This window comes from Eptatretus burgeri, chromosome 2 (assembly GCF_056783735.1).
Source record: "Eptatretus burgeri isolate ZD-2024b chromosome 2, Ebu_testis_v1, whole genome shotgun sequence".
In the NCBI taxonomy this organism is placed as follows: Eukaryota; Metazoa; Chordata; class Myxini; order Myxiniformes; family Myxinidae; genus Eptatretus; species Eptatretus burgeri.
The window spans coordinates 7,970,628-7,988,127 of record NC_140962.1 but is presented as its reverse complement, the minus strand read 5'-3'; the positions used below and the strand labels follow the sequence as shown (position 1 = coordinate 7,988,127).

Here is a 17,500-nt window from a genome sequence, read left to right as displayed (position 1 = left end):
TGCAGTGATCTTTGCACCCCTCCAGTCAGCTCACTCTGAATCTTATTCATACATGCTACAATCCCCTCAACAGACAGGGAGGGTATGGGAGTAGGGTAGAGGGGTCAGAGAGAGAGAGAGGGGGGGGAGAGGAAATGGGGGAGGGGGAGTAGTTGAGGAGAGAGAGAGAGAGAGGGGTGGGATAGGGATGGGAGAGGCAGAGGGGTGAGAGAGGGGAGGGGGAGAGAGGGAGAGGGGTGAAGGAGGGAGAAGGGTGAAGGAATGAGAGGGGTGAAGGAGTGAGAGGGGTGAGGGATTCTGGCAGATGTGACACCCAGTTTAACATCTATCCGAGAGACGGCACACACAATGATTAATCACTTGGCCTGTGAAACACCGGGATGACAGTTTATAGCTTGGTCAGAATTCGAACACAGGCTACACTGAGCAAGCATGCATACCTCTCGGCTTTCCTGCCATTATGTGGCAATTCATTACTTCATAACAAATGAAAACATTTTTTAATCATTGCGATCATATAATTTATTTTGCCTTTCTACCTCTGGTATCGAACAGCGGTATCGCCATTGAAGCATGAGGAATACATTCCAAGTGGCTTCACCAAGCACTTCACAAAACGGTTGAAGAGACTTTTAAAAACGATGTGTTTGATTTTAACTTTTATTTATCTATGCCAAAGTGACGAGTCGAAGAATGGAAGATCGTATAAAACGTCGTGGAAAATGAAATTTCAAATTTTTAGAGCCAGCCACATCCTGTTGCAATGCAGAATAACATGTGGCCAACTCAGGAGAGTGGCCCTGACCTTTGCTCAAGTCGATCAATTTGCAGTATTCAGTGATAGTGCAAATATTGGAGAGCACTCACCAAGTAGCTTAAGCACTCAAGGAAACACTCCAATGAAATGGTTGATAAGGAATGGCTGGCTTGGGAAGCAATGATCATCACATTAAGCACCTCCCAGAGACGCCCAAGCAATTTCCGAAATGGACAAATGAACACTTTGTTTAAGGAGTCAGAACTGCTGCCAAATTTAATTCTGGAGCTTAAATTTTGTAATTCGGCTTCGTTCAAGAGATTCTAGAGGTTATGGCATGTGCGGAATGAAATAAAGCCACGGACGCTGGTGTCTCTGGGCATATAAAAGCATTGCAGTGTACCCAGTGATTTGTAGCTATGGTGAATATGTAAGTAATTCGATGCATTCGATAATATGTAAGGAAAGTGAAAAAAAAACTATCGTAAAGAAATTGTTGAGGCCTGTTCCAAGTCAAGGGATGGTTGAGCAGGCCAAAAAACATGGCAGGTTTAGACCCCAGCAAGGCAACACAGGATACGCCTTAAGACCCCACAGAGGGCAGTGGCCGAGGATGGCGCCTGATAAAAGTCCAACTAATTAAGGCCGTTAATTATCTTCAAAAGGGGTGTTTTAATTAACCCAAACACCCAATTTTCACTCATGCACTTCCTTGGAGTTTTCTTAGTATGAATGCAGTTTCAGGCTCCTAGGTTTCATGGTTTGGGAGTTGCAGAGTGTGCACATGCGCACACACACGCACACACACACACACACACACACACACACACACACACACACACACACACACACACACACACACACACAACCAGAGAGTTGGTGTCAAAGCCACCCAATGCTCGCCTGTTTATACATTTATCGTTTTTAAAACACTAGTCTAATAATATTTTTTATAAAGCATTGCAATAAAGTCTGATCCAAATAATTTTACAGCAATATATGTATTTGTATATTGTAATCCGTAAAAACAAGAAGCGAATACTTCGATATCGCGTGGCTGGGGGCAGTAAAAGTCTAGGTTAAGAATGATGAAACAATTTCGCAGTTATAAAATTTAAATGTAGACATGGTGAATTAGCATGCATGATGGGAAGAGTTGTGACGTTGGACAAATTTCTATTTATAGCCCTCAGATCAAAGGGATGTATGAGGCCATAAGTGTGACAGAAGACATGACAGAAGACACAGGACCGAATAGCCAATTATACAACAGCGCGATGTCGCCGCGCTCTAAATAGTGTGGTAGATAAAAACATTAGAAAGGAAATAACTTGCACCAAAATCGTTAACATTTTCACGCTCACGCTGATGCTGACGCTCACGCTCACGCCGGGGGTATCGCTATAGCTCTCTGTTCTTCGAACAGGCGAGCGAAAAAGTGAAGACCCACTCACATCTCTCACCTGTGAATGGAGGGAATAACCAATAAGCTCTCACCAAATCAATTAAACCCAGGTGGCTGGGATTATATAAATAAATCGAGTGCTCCCAGGACCTTCTCGCTGAAGAAGCTGCATAAAACAACCATGAAAGGCTGTCCAAGGTAAAGGAAAAGCTGACTGAGTGTCAACCCTTTGGCAGAGCAAGACATTTTTTGCTCTGACAAAGGGTTAACACCCAAAACGTCAGATTTTTCCTTGCTTTCCATGGTGGTTAGCATACCTGTTGATCTACCTATCTTCTGTCAATGCAGACTGAAACTAGCATTCATATATATATATATATATATATATATATATATATATATATATATATATATATATATATATATATATATATATATATATATATATATATATATGGATCCAAAAAAATACGGTAAGGGTGAAAATACACCATTTTAAAAGAACCACAGTTGATGTTTTAGGCATAAACCTTTGTTTGCAAACAAAACATCCACTGCAATATAAAGTGAAGCAATTATAGACAGCAGGCCAAAAAAACATGGCGGTTTCAAGCATTTGGTTCCTTATAATTACTTCACTATATATTGCAGTAGATGATTTGGTTCCTTAGTTTATTGACAAAGGGCAATGCCAAAAACGTCAACTGTGGTCCTTTTAAAATGGCGTATTCTTTTAAAACAGTGTAATATTCACCCTTACCTTTTTTTTTTATCCTCGCCTTCTTTTATGCTATTTCACCGACGCAGATTATCTTTATTATCTACACTAATAAATGTCAGTGTGTGTGTGTGTGTGTGTGTGTGTGTGTGTGTGTGTGTGTGTGTGTGTGTGTGTGTGTGTGTGTGTGTGTGTGTGTGTGTGTGTGTGTGTGTGTGTGTGTGTGTGTGTGTGTGTGTATGTGTGTGTGTGTGTGTGTGTGTGTGTGTCCTCCATCACTCCAAAAGCATACAACCTAGCAGCCTGAAACTTTGCATGCATACAAAGAAAACTCCAAGGAAATGCAAGAGTGAAAATTGGATGTTTGAGTTAATTAAAACACCCCTTTTGAAGATAATTAACGGCCTTATTTAATTGTACCCTTATAAGGTGTCATCCTCGGCCACCGCTCTCTATGGGGTCTGAAGGTGTATCCTGTGATACCTTGCTAGGGTCTGAAGCCACCACGTTTTTGGGCCTGCTCAACCATGCTGAGACTTGGAACAGGCCACAACGATTTCTTCACAATAAAGTCCCCCCCCCCCCGCGGTTTCCTCACTCATAATGAATACCTGTTCATCATAGCTATGGATCGCTGTGTACATCGCTTTTGTAAGTACTCGAGTTTTCAAATTAGAAGCTTGGAGCGATTTCATGCATAATATGACACTGTTGCGGTTCTGGAAACCGCATGCCTCTAAGGAAATGGCTCCCAACATACAGTGATCCCCAGACAGTTCTTTTATTAATATTCTCTCTCACTCTATCGCTTTCTCACTATATCCTCCTAATAAAATGCAGCACTCTCCTCCCACACCTGTCTCTGTCGCTCTCTCCCTTTTTTTGTCCCCATCAGCGAAGTGACAGGTTGTATTTGCTCGTATAATATATAAAACTCTTTCTAACCACTGACTGACTAACTGTCTGACATTAAAGATGGGGACCTTCCTGGTGATGTAAAAAGCTGAAATATTTCTTGCTAATGGACATTCAAGCTGCGACACCGGGGAAAAAAAAATATCACAGAATCATTGTATAATATTCATATAAGAAAATATAAATAAATAAATAAACATGAAAATAAATAAATGCAAAAAAAAAATCAAATGGAGGTGAGCGACCCATGACAATGCAGAAGTATGGTAATTTTATGTGCCAACAGACATCGAAGCCGATACACTGGGGGGGAAAAATAATCACAGAATCATCATACAACATTCTTATATGAAAATATAAATAAATGAAAAATAAAAACGTAAAAAATAAAATGCAGGTGAACGACCCAAGACAATGGGGAAACATGGTTCGTATGCTTACACAGTGTGTAAGCCAACCTGCTCGTACAATGTAAAGCTCTTTCTCACCAATGACTGATATTAAAGATCAGGACCTTCCAGGTGACATAGAAAGCTGAAATTGTTCAATCCGATGGACATCAAATCAGGTACAACGGAAAAAATAAAAACAAAAATCAAAGAGTTGTCGTACAACATTCATATTTGAAAAAAAATAAATAAATAAATAAATAAATCAAAAATCAAATGCCGGTGAGTGACTCGAGATAATGGGGAAACAGTTCATATGCTTGCACAGCATGTAAGCACACCCCGCTAGTGTGTATGAATGTATATATATATATATATATATATATATATATATATATATATATATATATATATATATATATATATATATATATATATATATATATATTGCAGAATTCCCAAGAGCTAGGCACACTTATCTCGGTGCTGTCTTGACCATTTGAATCTTGACTGAGCGATAAAATGTCATCCCAGTGTTTCACAGGCAGGGCGATTCATCAATATGTGCACCATCCCTCGGATGGACGTTAAACTGGCGTCCCCTCTGTCGGCATTAGTTGGTGGACGTTAAAGATCCCATTGTGTTCTTCACGAAGAGTAGGCGAGCTATCACTGGCACCCTGGATAAATTCCAAATTACTACATTAACAACTGCTGGGAATGCAATGGCAAAGCGTCCAGTATAATCCTTGCCAAAAAACTACTTTGGCAGCCCTGACGCTCTGCAATGGTGTATGGTACATCAGAATCAGAAATACACACACACACACACACACACACACACACACACACACACACACACACACACACACACACAAAATAATAGGCTGACCAAATTCCAGCCCAAATCAGCTCCAGCTAACTTCAGGCCAAGCAAGTAAAGAGTCGGGCCAAAAACTTTCCCCAACTGGCCCCACAGGAATGTGGGAATATCAATTGGGGTCATTCAAGTAGTTATAGTAGTCGTAGTAGTACAACTGGAAGTCACATAGTTGTCAAACAGACAAACATTCTAATTGAACAAGCAGACCAATAGCAGTTTCCGAAACAATTGATAAGCTATCTCAATCAGCTAGTCATAAAAAGTACATTCCACCCTTCAGCAAACACCCAGCTGGGCAATTGAGCAGTGATGTTCAAAACTGTGCAGTGCATTGGACAAAATGTTCTTCACATTCACACTCCAGGTACAGTGCAGACATTGTATTGAAAATTTCCTCTTAACAAATGCACTATTTCTTACTCATTATTAATTTTGTATTGATGGCTTATCAGTAAAAATAAAAAAAAAAATAAAAAAAGTCAGAGAATATTTTACGAACGCATTTTGCTGATTGCGAACTAAGAAATGAGAGGACATGCAGGAACAAGTTTGCCCCCCCCTCCCACTTCAGGGGTTAAAACGGAATATTTTCTGCCAAGAATGCTAGTTTTTAGAAAACTATTTTCTGGAGCACATGGGATTTGAAAAACTTCTAAAGGAATACATCATAAAACTAGATTGTGGCAGGCTCATTTTCGACTTATTCGTAAACAGGCCGATTCATCCATCGTCTACCTATTGGTCCTTGTAATTGGTGGAAAAGCACATTGATGTTTTTCTTATGTCATTGTCCTGCATGCGATTGTGTATGTAAACTCTGTGAACGCGAGACCTGAAGAGTGATAAAGGGAGAGATTTCCACAAAGCATGACCATGCACCAACAGTCCACCACCCACAATTGGGCAAAGGTCACAGAAATATTCATCCATTCACATTAACACCACTGGACGAGCTGGGTGGCTTCGAGGTACGCACATTCGCCTGCATGGTGTCTAGTCTGGTTTTGAATCTTGGCCCAGCTACAAACTGTCACCCTGGTGTTTCACAGGCAAGGTGATTCATTAATATGTGTGCTGTCACTCAGATAGACATCAAACTGGACATCCCTTCTGCTGCCATTAGGTGGTGGTCGTTAAAGATCCCACGGAGTCCTTCGTGAAGAGTAGGCGAGCTACAGTGACCTGCAAAAGTATTCACCCCCCCTCCAAATTTTTCACATTTTGATGCCACGTAAGCATATTTCATGCTTCTTTCAAATCAAACTTAATGTATAGAGTCTTCACAAACTACTCTAAACTGATAAAGCTAAAAAAAATACAGATAAAATGTGAATAAGTTCAATTAAGAGAAAAAATCAGACGGTTCGCAGTTGTAGAAGTGTTCAAACCCTTTTCCTAATAAACCCTAAATCACTTCAAGAGCAAATTATTTGTTTGAAAGGTTACAAAATAAGTGTAATAGGTTTCACCTGCATGTAATCAGTGGTTTGACTCGAGTTAAGCTCCCCCCACTTATATTATGAGTTTTAAGGTGCAACTCACTTGGTCAACCAACAAGGCAAACATGAAGACCAAGGATCTTTTGAAAGAAGTCAGACATCAAGTGGTAGAGAAACACCATTCAGGAGAGGGTTACTAGAAGATTTCAAAGTCACTCATTATCCCTTTGAGTACGTTGAAATCCATCATTAAGAAGTGGTAGATGCATCATACCACTCAGACGCCACCCAGATCAGGTCGTGCATCCAAACTCAGTAACCGGGCAAGTGGGAAACCGGTTCAGGATGTCACTGTAAATACAACAATGACTTTGAAAGATCTACAAGGCTCTGTATCTGAGATGGGGGTCAGTGTTCATTCATCAACAATATCCTGTTCCCTTCACAAAGCTGGCCTCAAGGGACAGATGTCAAGAAAAAAAGTCATTACTGAAAAAGACGCATCTAAAACTTGAATGGAGTTCACAAAAAAGCATCTTAATGATACTGCAGGCATGTGGAGAAAGGTTTTGTGGTCAGACTTATGGAGTACTGCTCGCCCCTCTGGGCTGGTGCTCCTGCCTCCCACCTTTCTCGGCTTCTCGTTTCTCGGATCATTGGTATCTCCCAGGATGAGGCTGAGTCTTTGGACCTCTCACTCTCTCACCACAGGTAGGTCGGTGGTCTTTCTGTCTTCTACCGTCTCCTCTCCGGTCTCGCACCCCCTGCTGTGTCTGCGATTTGTCCCCACCATATTTCCACAGGGCGCTCAAGGTCCGCCAATAACCCCCTTCTGGTAAAACTACCAAAATCACGAATCACTGTTCACCTTCACTCTTTCATTCCTCTTCTTCCCCGCTTTTGGAATAAACTCCCTCACTCTGTTCAATCACATTCTTCCCTCCAGGCCTTCAAAACAGCTGTTCACCACCACCTCTTATCGTCCCCTCTCCAAATCCTCGATCTTTTCCACCCCCGTGAATCCAACCCAAACCCACCTCCTTCAAATTACCTGCTTTCCTTCCTGAAAGTCCCTGTAATGTCCATCTTGTATTCCCCATGTTCCCCACCCCATCCTTCTCCCTTACACAGATCTCCTAGTGTCTCTGTTCCCCACTGTTTTGTCCTTCCCACTCCTGCCCCTCTTGTCTCATGCCCCCCTTGCTGTGCGTTGTGTGTTAGCTCTCATACGAGCCTCGACAAGGTATACAAAAAAAAGAAACAACAAAAAAACGACGAGACAAAAACTTAATTTTTTGCTCTAAATTCAAAGCGTTATATCTGATGCAAGCCTAACACTGCACATCACCCAGTCAACACCATCCCTACTACCAAGCAAGGTGGTGGCAGCATCATGTTATGGAGCTGCTCTTCATCGGCAGGGACTGTCAGGCTTGTCAGGATAGAAGGGACAATGGACGGTGCAAAGTAGAGGAGAATCCTTGAAGAAAACCTGCTCGAGTCAGCCATGAATCTCAAACTGTGTAGGATATTCACATTTCAGCAGGACAATGACCTGAAGCACAAAGCTAAAGCCACACTGGAGTGGCTGAATAAGAAGAAAATAAATGTTCTTGAGTGGCACAGTCAAAGTCCTGACTTGAACCCAACCGATCATTTATGATGAGACTTGAAGATTGCAGTCCATTGACGATCCCCATCAAATTTGGCAGAACTAGAGAAATTTTTACATGAAGAATGGGTAAATATTTCACCATCTCACTGTGCAAAGCTGGTAGAGACCTATCCCAAAACACTCACAGCAGTCATTCCTGCACAAGGTGCTTCCACCATGGACTGACCTAAGGGGCTGAATACTCGTACAACCAGTGAGTTCTGATTTGTACACGTTTTTTTGCAGGTATTCCTGACATGTAACCTCCTTCAACTATAACACTGTTTAGTTTTATCTCATAATCAATTAATCAAAAAGTTTATTTGGAAATTTTTTTTCTACAAAGTTCATAATTCATTTAAATGTTGAATTATTGGTAGGGGTGAATACTTTTGCAGGCCACTGCATCGTCCGCACCCTGGCCAAGTTCCAAATGTCTGCTCTAAACTACAGGAGGCACTGCATCAGCTGCACTACTGTATCCCTGGAAGAACAGATTACTGAAAAAGACGCATCTTACATGCTGCATAAAAAAGGATGACAATTCATACCAGTCTTGGGCAATGCTGTTCTGGCCTTGAAAATGGCTGCATCAGCCATTTTAAAAAGCTGAAAATGGTCATGTGATGCACCATGAAGAACCAGCAAAACATGGTAATGTGATGACCCACATCCTCCAATCAAATAATGTATTGAGACAAACCAAGTGGAAAACCCATTAAAATCTATCAGACGCTAGTGATGCATGGGCATTGACCCACCCACTCACCCACCCCAACAATCCCCTGCTCCCTCCTTCCCCTCAAAAAAACAAACAAAACAAAAACAACAACATTTTCTGGTAAGAATAGAAAGACAGAAATAAGGAAGAGAAGGACAATGAAGTTTGCAAACTTAAAGATACATTAAGAAATTAAGATGAACAACAAGAAAACCGACAAAACAAATACTTCAAACAAGCTGCTTATCAATCCAGTGCAAATCTTGGTGTTGGCTTAATGGTTAAAGTGGCTGGCTTAAGATCTTAGGGTCTTGAATTCAAGCACGTTTTCTCCATTGAATTAACATCGGGTGGATTGACTCAGCCCGCCATCCTTCTGAAGACAGCAAAATGGGTACCAGGTTACTGGTAACGGGGGAAGGGGGGGGAATGCATCAACGGCACAGCAAAGGTAACAGGGGGCGCTCCCAGAAAATGACGCAGCTAAGTAACCATGGGCTGCATAAAAATAAATAAAATAAAATAAAATAAAATACAGTGCTACTGACATAATAACAAAAACAACAATCACTGTCGAATCAAAAACAAGACTCAAGTAGAGGGGGAGCACCCGGGAGAGTGCAAAACCTCCGCCGCCAATACTGCTGGGTCACTCAAGTGAACCTTGTATCTTATTCATTAAATATGGTCAACAGTGCTGACAGTTATAGTTCTTTTCTCGAACATTTTTTTTTGGGGGGGGGTGGTTGGAAATCACTTAAAACATGTAGAAATGCAAAAAAAACATTTTTTTTTCTCTAACAATTTTTTGGGGCAGAGGGTTGGAAATCACTTAAAACATGTAGAAATGCAAAAAAAAACATTTTTTTTCTCTAAATTTTTTTTTTGGGGGGGGGGGTTGGAAATCACTTAAAACATGTAGGAATGAAAAAAAAAATTTAAAAAAAAATTTTTCTCTAACAATTTTTTTTTGGGGGGGGGAGTTGGAAATCACTTAAAACATGTAGAAATGCAAAAAAAGTTTTTTCTTTTTTGGGGAGGTAACAATTTTTTTTGGGGGGGGTTGGAAATCACTTAAAACATGTAGAAATGCAAAAAAAAAAATATTTCTCTAAAATTTCTTTGGGGGGGTAGCAATTTTTTGGGGGGGTGGTTGGAAATCACTTAAAACATGTAGAAATGCAAAAAAAAATTTCTCTATTTTTTTTTGGGGGGGGGTTGGAAATCACTTAAAACATATAGAAATGCAAAAAAAAAAATCTCTAACAATTTTTTTTGGGGGGGGGGGACCAAGTCCAAAATTTAATGGCATGATCCTTGGACCATACCTAACCCCCCACCAAGTTTCGTCGAAATCCGTCAAGGAGTTTTTCCGTAATACTGTTCACAAACAAACAAACAAACAAACAAACAAACAGAAAGGGGTGAAAACAGTAACCTCCATCCATCTTCGAAGATGGCGGAGGTTAATAAAACAAGGTTGTTATCAAGGCAGGTCATTCTGGCACAACTTTTCATGCTCCACTGTCAGATGCTGCCTGCTATTGTTAGAGCGGAGTGAGGGACAAACATGAACAGTAAATTCCACTGTACAATGCACAACGCACGAAAGCAAGCCCTTCATGGCCAATCTATAACTGAGATCAAAAGATTGAGTGACAAAAAATTATGGCTACTGTGCCAAGGACCTCTCCGTAATAATCAGAAATGCAGATGAAACCCGATATATCTGGAACAGTTTTCAATCTTGGCTTGATCATCTCCTCCTTTGACGTTACTTAAAGCACTTCAAGCTCCAAATATGAACGCGCACTTGCTTCCAGTCTCTGTGATTGACACGTGCATTTACAGGTGCAATTGTGATCACGAAAGGTGGACAAATCTTTCACAAAAACACGTGAACTCAAAGCTCGTCGAGGAAGTCGGTGCAGGGAGCAGCTTTGGCATCATGTGCAAGAAAAAACAACAACACAAAACAGCTTGTTATGGAGCATTCCTTCCCACTGAAATGCAGGCACAAAAAAAACAGGGCAGCCATGCGGCGGGCTTAATGTAAACCAGAGCAGGCAAAGAAAGTAAAAGTTTAACTCTGAAGGACATTGAGAGCTATGCACATGTTACATACATACACAATATCTTTTTTTGTTATGCATGGTCGAGGCTCATGGAACAGCTCGAGAAGAACGGAATAAGATGGAAAGAGGGAATCACCAACAGCAGAGTAGACGTGGCAGCGATATCAAGGGGAGGGGAGGATGGACACATGGGGGTGAATAATCTGCACACAAGCTGTAACACAGCAAGGAGACGAGGGGGGAAAATGGGGATGAACAAAAGAAAACGAACAAACCAACCGACAACTAACAAATGAAAAGAGGTGAGGGAGAGGGGGGGTAAAAAATTACAATAAACTGGAAAAGGGAAGTGCTTGGGAACGGGGTCATTTAGGGGGTAGGAGAGATCATGATTTATGGATAGGGGATGACCTGCCCAGGCAAAAATAGCATTCCTTTCTTGGAGTAATTCTCTGCAGACTACTGTAGTGTATGAGAGTACAACTCTCCCTGTAGCATTTTCTAACTGGAGCATTTTCCCCTGGGTGAGGTTCTCGGTTCTAACCGTAGCATTTTCTCCTGGGCGACGTCGTGGTGAACAGCTGTCTTGAAGCCCTGGATGGAGGAATGGGACTAAACAGATGGGAAGTTGGTTCCACAGGCGAGAGGAAAGAGGAACAAATGAGTAGAAGTGAGCAGTGAGCCGAGATTTGGGGAGTTTAACAAGAAGAAGGTTACTGGCAGACCGTGTTCACCCTGCAGAAATCTGCAAGACAGAGCTAAGAGAGGACAGAGGATACAAGACCAAAAAGGAGGTGATAGAATACAGAGAGATCACCAACATATCTGCGATGTGAAGGTAACAGGCCCAGACACTCAGCTTTTTTCCTGAGAGATCCCAATGATTTTGAGGGCCTCGCTTTCCACGGCATCAAAAAGAGGAAGGTGCGAGGCAGGGGCGTCAGTCTAAAGTGGAGAGCAGTACTTGTATTGTAGAAATGGTAGTACACCACAACATCAGGTCAACCTCCTTTGCTACCGATTATTTTTTTTTCTAGACTCCTTAATCCTCCCTCTCCATGGCAAACCGAATTACAAGTTTGCCATGCCTCTTCTGTCCCCTCTTATTCCTTTAACCCCCCCTCACCCTTTCTTGTGTCCACTTGTTGTCCAACTATCAGTGCATCGCTTTCCACCACCTATCACTTTGCTCATCCATGAGCCTCGACCTTGGATACAAAAATAAATAAATAAATTGGTGACACAAACCATTCACTCTTCACTTTTCATTAATGCACTCTTCACCCAAAATTGTGAACCACAGCTCTTTTCTCATTCATGTACCGCCCTTCGTGCTTGTGAACCTGTTTGAAAAAATAATGACCTTCATTTCTCTATGTACCTTAATAAATCTGAATTGTCGTTTCTTTGTGATCCTCCAAATCAAAACTCCCTGTGTTAAAATTCTCACACTTCACCCATCATAATGGTTTGTATTTCACCCCCCCCCCCCAAGATCCCTTACCTAGTCATAAATAAACAGAACCAAGCACTTTAAATGTAGTGATCACTTCTCAACATCATTCCGCATTCTACTGGAACTCATCTTGGAACTCTGTATACATACATTGTCATCCAAGCAAGCATCACTAGCATGATAGTGGCCCCTTCGTATCCGAAGGCCATTGACATGAAGCAGGCAAACCACCTGGTCAATTTGTTTACGGTGCAGAACCTGCTGCCAAGATAGCAAACACACCCTGAGATAGCAAGTCGGGTAACCTGGTGTCGTGGAATCTGTAAGAAGGGCAGACCACTTGTCTCATTATTTGATAATGGTGTCGGTGATTACTCACCTACTCTTCGTTAAGGACACCGTGGGATATTTAATGTCCACCAACTAATGACAGAAGGTGGGTCACCCAGTTTAACACCCATCCGATGGATGGTGCACACATTGATGAATCACCCTGCCTGTGAAACACTGGGATGACATTTTATAGCTGGGTCAGGATTCAAACCCATTCGGCTCAGAAGTGAGTGTGCATACCTCAAGGCCATAACAGTCGTCGATAATCCATCATGGATGAAGTAACTCAAACTGAGTAACATCTAACAGGTTAACTCACATTTCTTACTAACTAGCAGAGGTATCCCCACATGTTGTGCAGATGTGCAAGAGGATTGCAACGGTATGCAATATGATGGGGTTACTGCTGGTGGGGCAGGTTCTCTCGATGGTCAGGCAGACAGACAAAAAATACAACTAAGAGCAAATACAACCCGTCGCTTTGCTGATGGGAATATTAATACGGGGGGGTCGGGAGGGGGAGTAAGGAGGGGGAGCGAGGAGGGGGAGCAAGGAGGGGAGCGAGGAGGGGGAGCGAGGAGGGGGAGTGAGGAGGGGGAGCGAGGCCTTTCCACCATCACTATACACTCTGGGAGGGAGGAAGAAGTGAGGAGGATGGGGGAGAGAGGGGGTAGTAGGAAGGGGAAAGCGGTACCGGGGGGGGGGGGGGGGGAGATGGTCCCTTTGTGCTGGCATTAGTACAGGATTGAACTAAATTTGGTACGTCAAAACAGCACGTTCAAGCGGGTCATACGAAACAATGCCCGGACACCACCCAGAGATGGTCTTGGTAGGTGGAAGAGCTTTGGGAGGAGGTTAGCATGAGGGAAGGGGAAGGGAAGGAAGTAAAGGGCATTTTCCATCGATCATTGAAAAAGCCACGCCAGTGTTCATGCGTTTATTTAATTTCCACACATATGATTAGCTCCAAATACTCTTAAACTGAGAGGAATTGCAGAATTGATGAAAGCAGCACTTCCGACTGCTAAAAAACCAAAATAAATAAATAAACAATAATCATCATCATCATCATCATCTTACTATAATTCACCGTCCATCCATGCATCTGTTCCCAGGTACCGCAAAAACGGCTGAACCGATCGCAACCATTTTTTGGGTGTGTAATCCTGGGACCCCTTGGAGTAAAACAGGCACAAATATAATAGCATGACCCCCTTGACGGCTCCCGTAGGGAGCAGGTGCTTCTCATAATAATAATAATAATAATAATAATAATAATAATAACAGCTTTCATTTGTCCAATTCGTACATTCTTTGACACCCCTTCCTCTCCTTGACTTCAGGAGAGTTGTACAATGGTGGAGAGTGTTTGGGAGGAGGGGGAGGAAAGGGGAGGCAGCATGAAGGAAAGGAGGGCAGCACAAGGGGAGGGGAGGGGGAGGTGGCATGAGTGGGGGGGAGGGGAGGGGAGGCGGCGTGAGTGGAGGGGAGGGGAAGGGGTGGCGGCGCGAGGGGAAGGGGTGGCGGTGCGAGGGGAAGGGGTGGCGGCGTGAGGGGAAGGGGTGGCGGCGCGAGGGGAAGGGGTGGCGGCGCGAGGGGAAGGGGTGGCGGCGCGAGGGGAAGGGGTGGCGGCGCGAGGGGAAGGGGTGGCGGCGCGAGGGGAAGGGGTTGCAACGTAAGAGGAATGGAAGGAAGCGAGAGGGGTGGGGGAGGGGAGGCAGCTCAAGGGGAATGAAGACAGCCTAAGGGCAAGAGAAGGAAGTGTGAGGGGATGCTAGGCAGTGTTCCAGGGCATTACTGGGGCAATGAAACACGCCCAAACAGAAACGTTTTCATTTTAACTGCCGTGTTCCATGTAAAACTGTGTGGAAAATCTCCTCATAATAATGTGTCTCATTCAATCCCGTTTCTCATATCAATTAGATTCAGAAAACCCTGATTGTACACCGCCTTTTAAAACATCAGAAAGCCGGTCACTCTGCATAGGTGAAAAAAGGATACGAAAAAGCAGCTGGTATTTCAATAATTTATTCACATGATATTTAAAGGGTGAAAGTTCATTTTTATGCCGGTTTATTTTTTTTTCGCAATTATGCAAAGATTGGTATTTCCATCGGCAAAGCGGTGAGTCTTACTTCTCGTAGCTTTGAAACAAACAACCAAGCAGCTTGGTGAGCGCTCGCCAAGTGACTTAAGCACTCAAGCAAGTACTCCAACGAAACGGCTGGCTTGGCAAGCGATTACTGATCGGTCATATAAATCCGTGCACCCGGAAATGCGAAAGCAATGTCCGAATTGGACAAATGAATACGTTTTCTTCGCAGTCAGAACTGCTGCCAAGTTCAATTTTGGAGCTGAAATTTTGTAATTTGGCTTCATGAAAGAGATTCCTGAGGTTATGGCATGTGAGGAAATGAAATAAAGCCATGTACGCTGGTGTCTCCGGGTGTTTATGAGCATTGCAATGTACCCAGCAACTCGTAGGTATGCTGATCAGGTATTCGATGATATAAATGAGGAAAGAGAAAAAAAAGCTATTGTCAAGAAATTGTTGCGGTCTGTTCCAAGCCGAGGCATTGTTGAGCAGGACAATAAAAATGGCGGCTTAAGACTCTTGCGAGCTGATCGAGGATTGACCAAGACGGGTCGCCACAATCTTCGTAAGACTTAGTTTGGTTTTTCGTGATGAGCACCCCCTAAATGATCTCTTAAAGGGGTGTATAAAATTAACCTAAACACCCAATTTTCATTTATGCACCACCTTAGTGTTTCCTTCGTACGCATGCAAAGTTTGGGGCCGCTAGGTATCATGGTTTTTTTTGAGCTATGGAGGAGATGGATGGACAGACAGACAGACACACACTGACATTTATTATTATAGACGTTATCACTCATGAGCAAATACCAGGGGTGCGTTCAGTTACCAACTTTCTTGCAGAGCACTTGCCAAGTGGCTTAATCAGTCAAACACTCCATTAACAAGCTCAAATGAGCCAAGATCCTTGTCCTCTTAATGATGATGTCATAAAATCGAATATGACGTCATTGTGATGCATCAGGTTTGCGATAAATTATCTGTGCTAATGAGAGTGATTGATTCCCGCATTGATTCCTGGCTTGATTCCCGCAAACAAAATTCAAACAGCTTGCCTAGTTTCGGAGATAATGGCATCGGCGATTTCCATTAGCAGCGATATTATGATGTCAACTTTTTTTCTAGGAAGTATTTCTAAAATCAGAGATGGTTACTGCCTGCGCGTGGGCTTTCTGCATATACATGGCAAGCTTCACGAAGATCCGATGAAAACTCTGGGTTGTGAAACAAAAAGTCAAAAAAAAATCATAAAAATTGACATTATGTCATAGTGATGTATCATATGTTCGGTAATTCATCTCTGCTAATGCCCTGTTCGATTCCCACAAACAGAATTCAAAAAGCTTGCCTAGTTTCGGAGATAATTTTTTAGGCGATTCCATTAGCGGATATATTTTGACGTCATAACTTTTTTCTAGGAGGAATTTTCAAAAATTGGAGATGGTTACTGTCTGCGCAGGGTATTGTTACATATATCTGCCAAGTTTCAGGAAGTTTCGATGAAAACTGTAGGCTGTGAAATAAAAAAGTCCACAAGAACAACAACGTGAGTAAGACTTATAGTGGGGCAACTTAGCTAAATATAGCATAACAATTGTGCATTTTGTGAGGAAAGCACCAAATTTGGCACACTAGTAGCCTAACATATTATGAACAGATTTGAATATTGGGCCATCTCAAATTCAGCCGCTGATGGCTGTGGCAGCCATTTTCCACTACCATCAAAAAATTTTGAGATGGCCCAATATCCAAATCTGTTCATAATATGATAGGCTACTAGTGTGCCAAATTTGGTGCTTTCATCTCAAAATGCACAATTGTTATGCTAAGTTGCCCCACTATTAGAGATCCTCCACGAGGACCTAAAAACTGTTGATAAGGAACGCCTGGCTTGGCAAGCGTTAGCAAGCTGTTTGGTAACGAAACACATACCTGGCCAATGGGCAGAATGTTTCCAATTCTTGATGCCTTTGCCTTGCATTTTGACAAATGGAATCCAATGTGTTTTGGTTGTTGCGCTGCTTCGCATCGCGATGCACTCGTTTGAATCGAAATTTATTTTTCGCCGCAAACGATAAATTTTCCCAAAATAAATCTTCTCTTCATTCCTTTTTGCCAGGAATTTTGGCCAAAGTATTCAATGTTTTCAAGATGTAAACAGTACTTACTTCCCACTCCGACCAGAGTCGCACCCCCACTAGATCGGCCATACGCTGCAACTTTGATACGTTGACATTTTCTCGAATTAAGCCTCCTTATCGAACTTTTTGAAAATTTGCTTCCTCTCACCCCCCCCCCATCCCAACCCTTCCCACCTCCAAAGGGGAAAAAATGTCAAGAATGGGAATTTTTTGTGTCATTCCACTTGTATTGCTAAACGCAAGTTTGATACAATGTATACATTCAATGTATACAATGTATAGATTCCCACCTCCCCTCCCTGTTATGCACAAAATACCCCAAAATATACCCTGTCAACCTCATCGATTACATCGTCTCCCCCTTCCTTTACACATGTAATACGTATATGGCATGAATCGAAACAACACACACACACACACACACACACACACACACACACACACACACACACACACACACACACACACACACACACACACACACACACACACACACACACACACACACACACACACACA

General features: G+C 42.5%; 1 protein-coding gene across 3 annotated transcripts in view; it reads right to left on the bottom strand.

The window, feature by feature from the left end:
- The window catches only part of L2HGDH (L-2-hydroxyglutarate dehydrogenase), a 55,709-nt gene that overhangs the window by 37,695 nt on the left and 514 nt on the right, over positions 1-17,500 (bottom strand). The gene's annotated exons all lie outside the window — the stretch shown is intronic.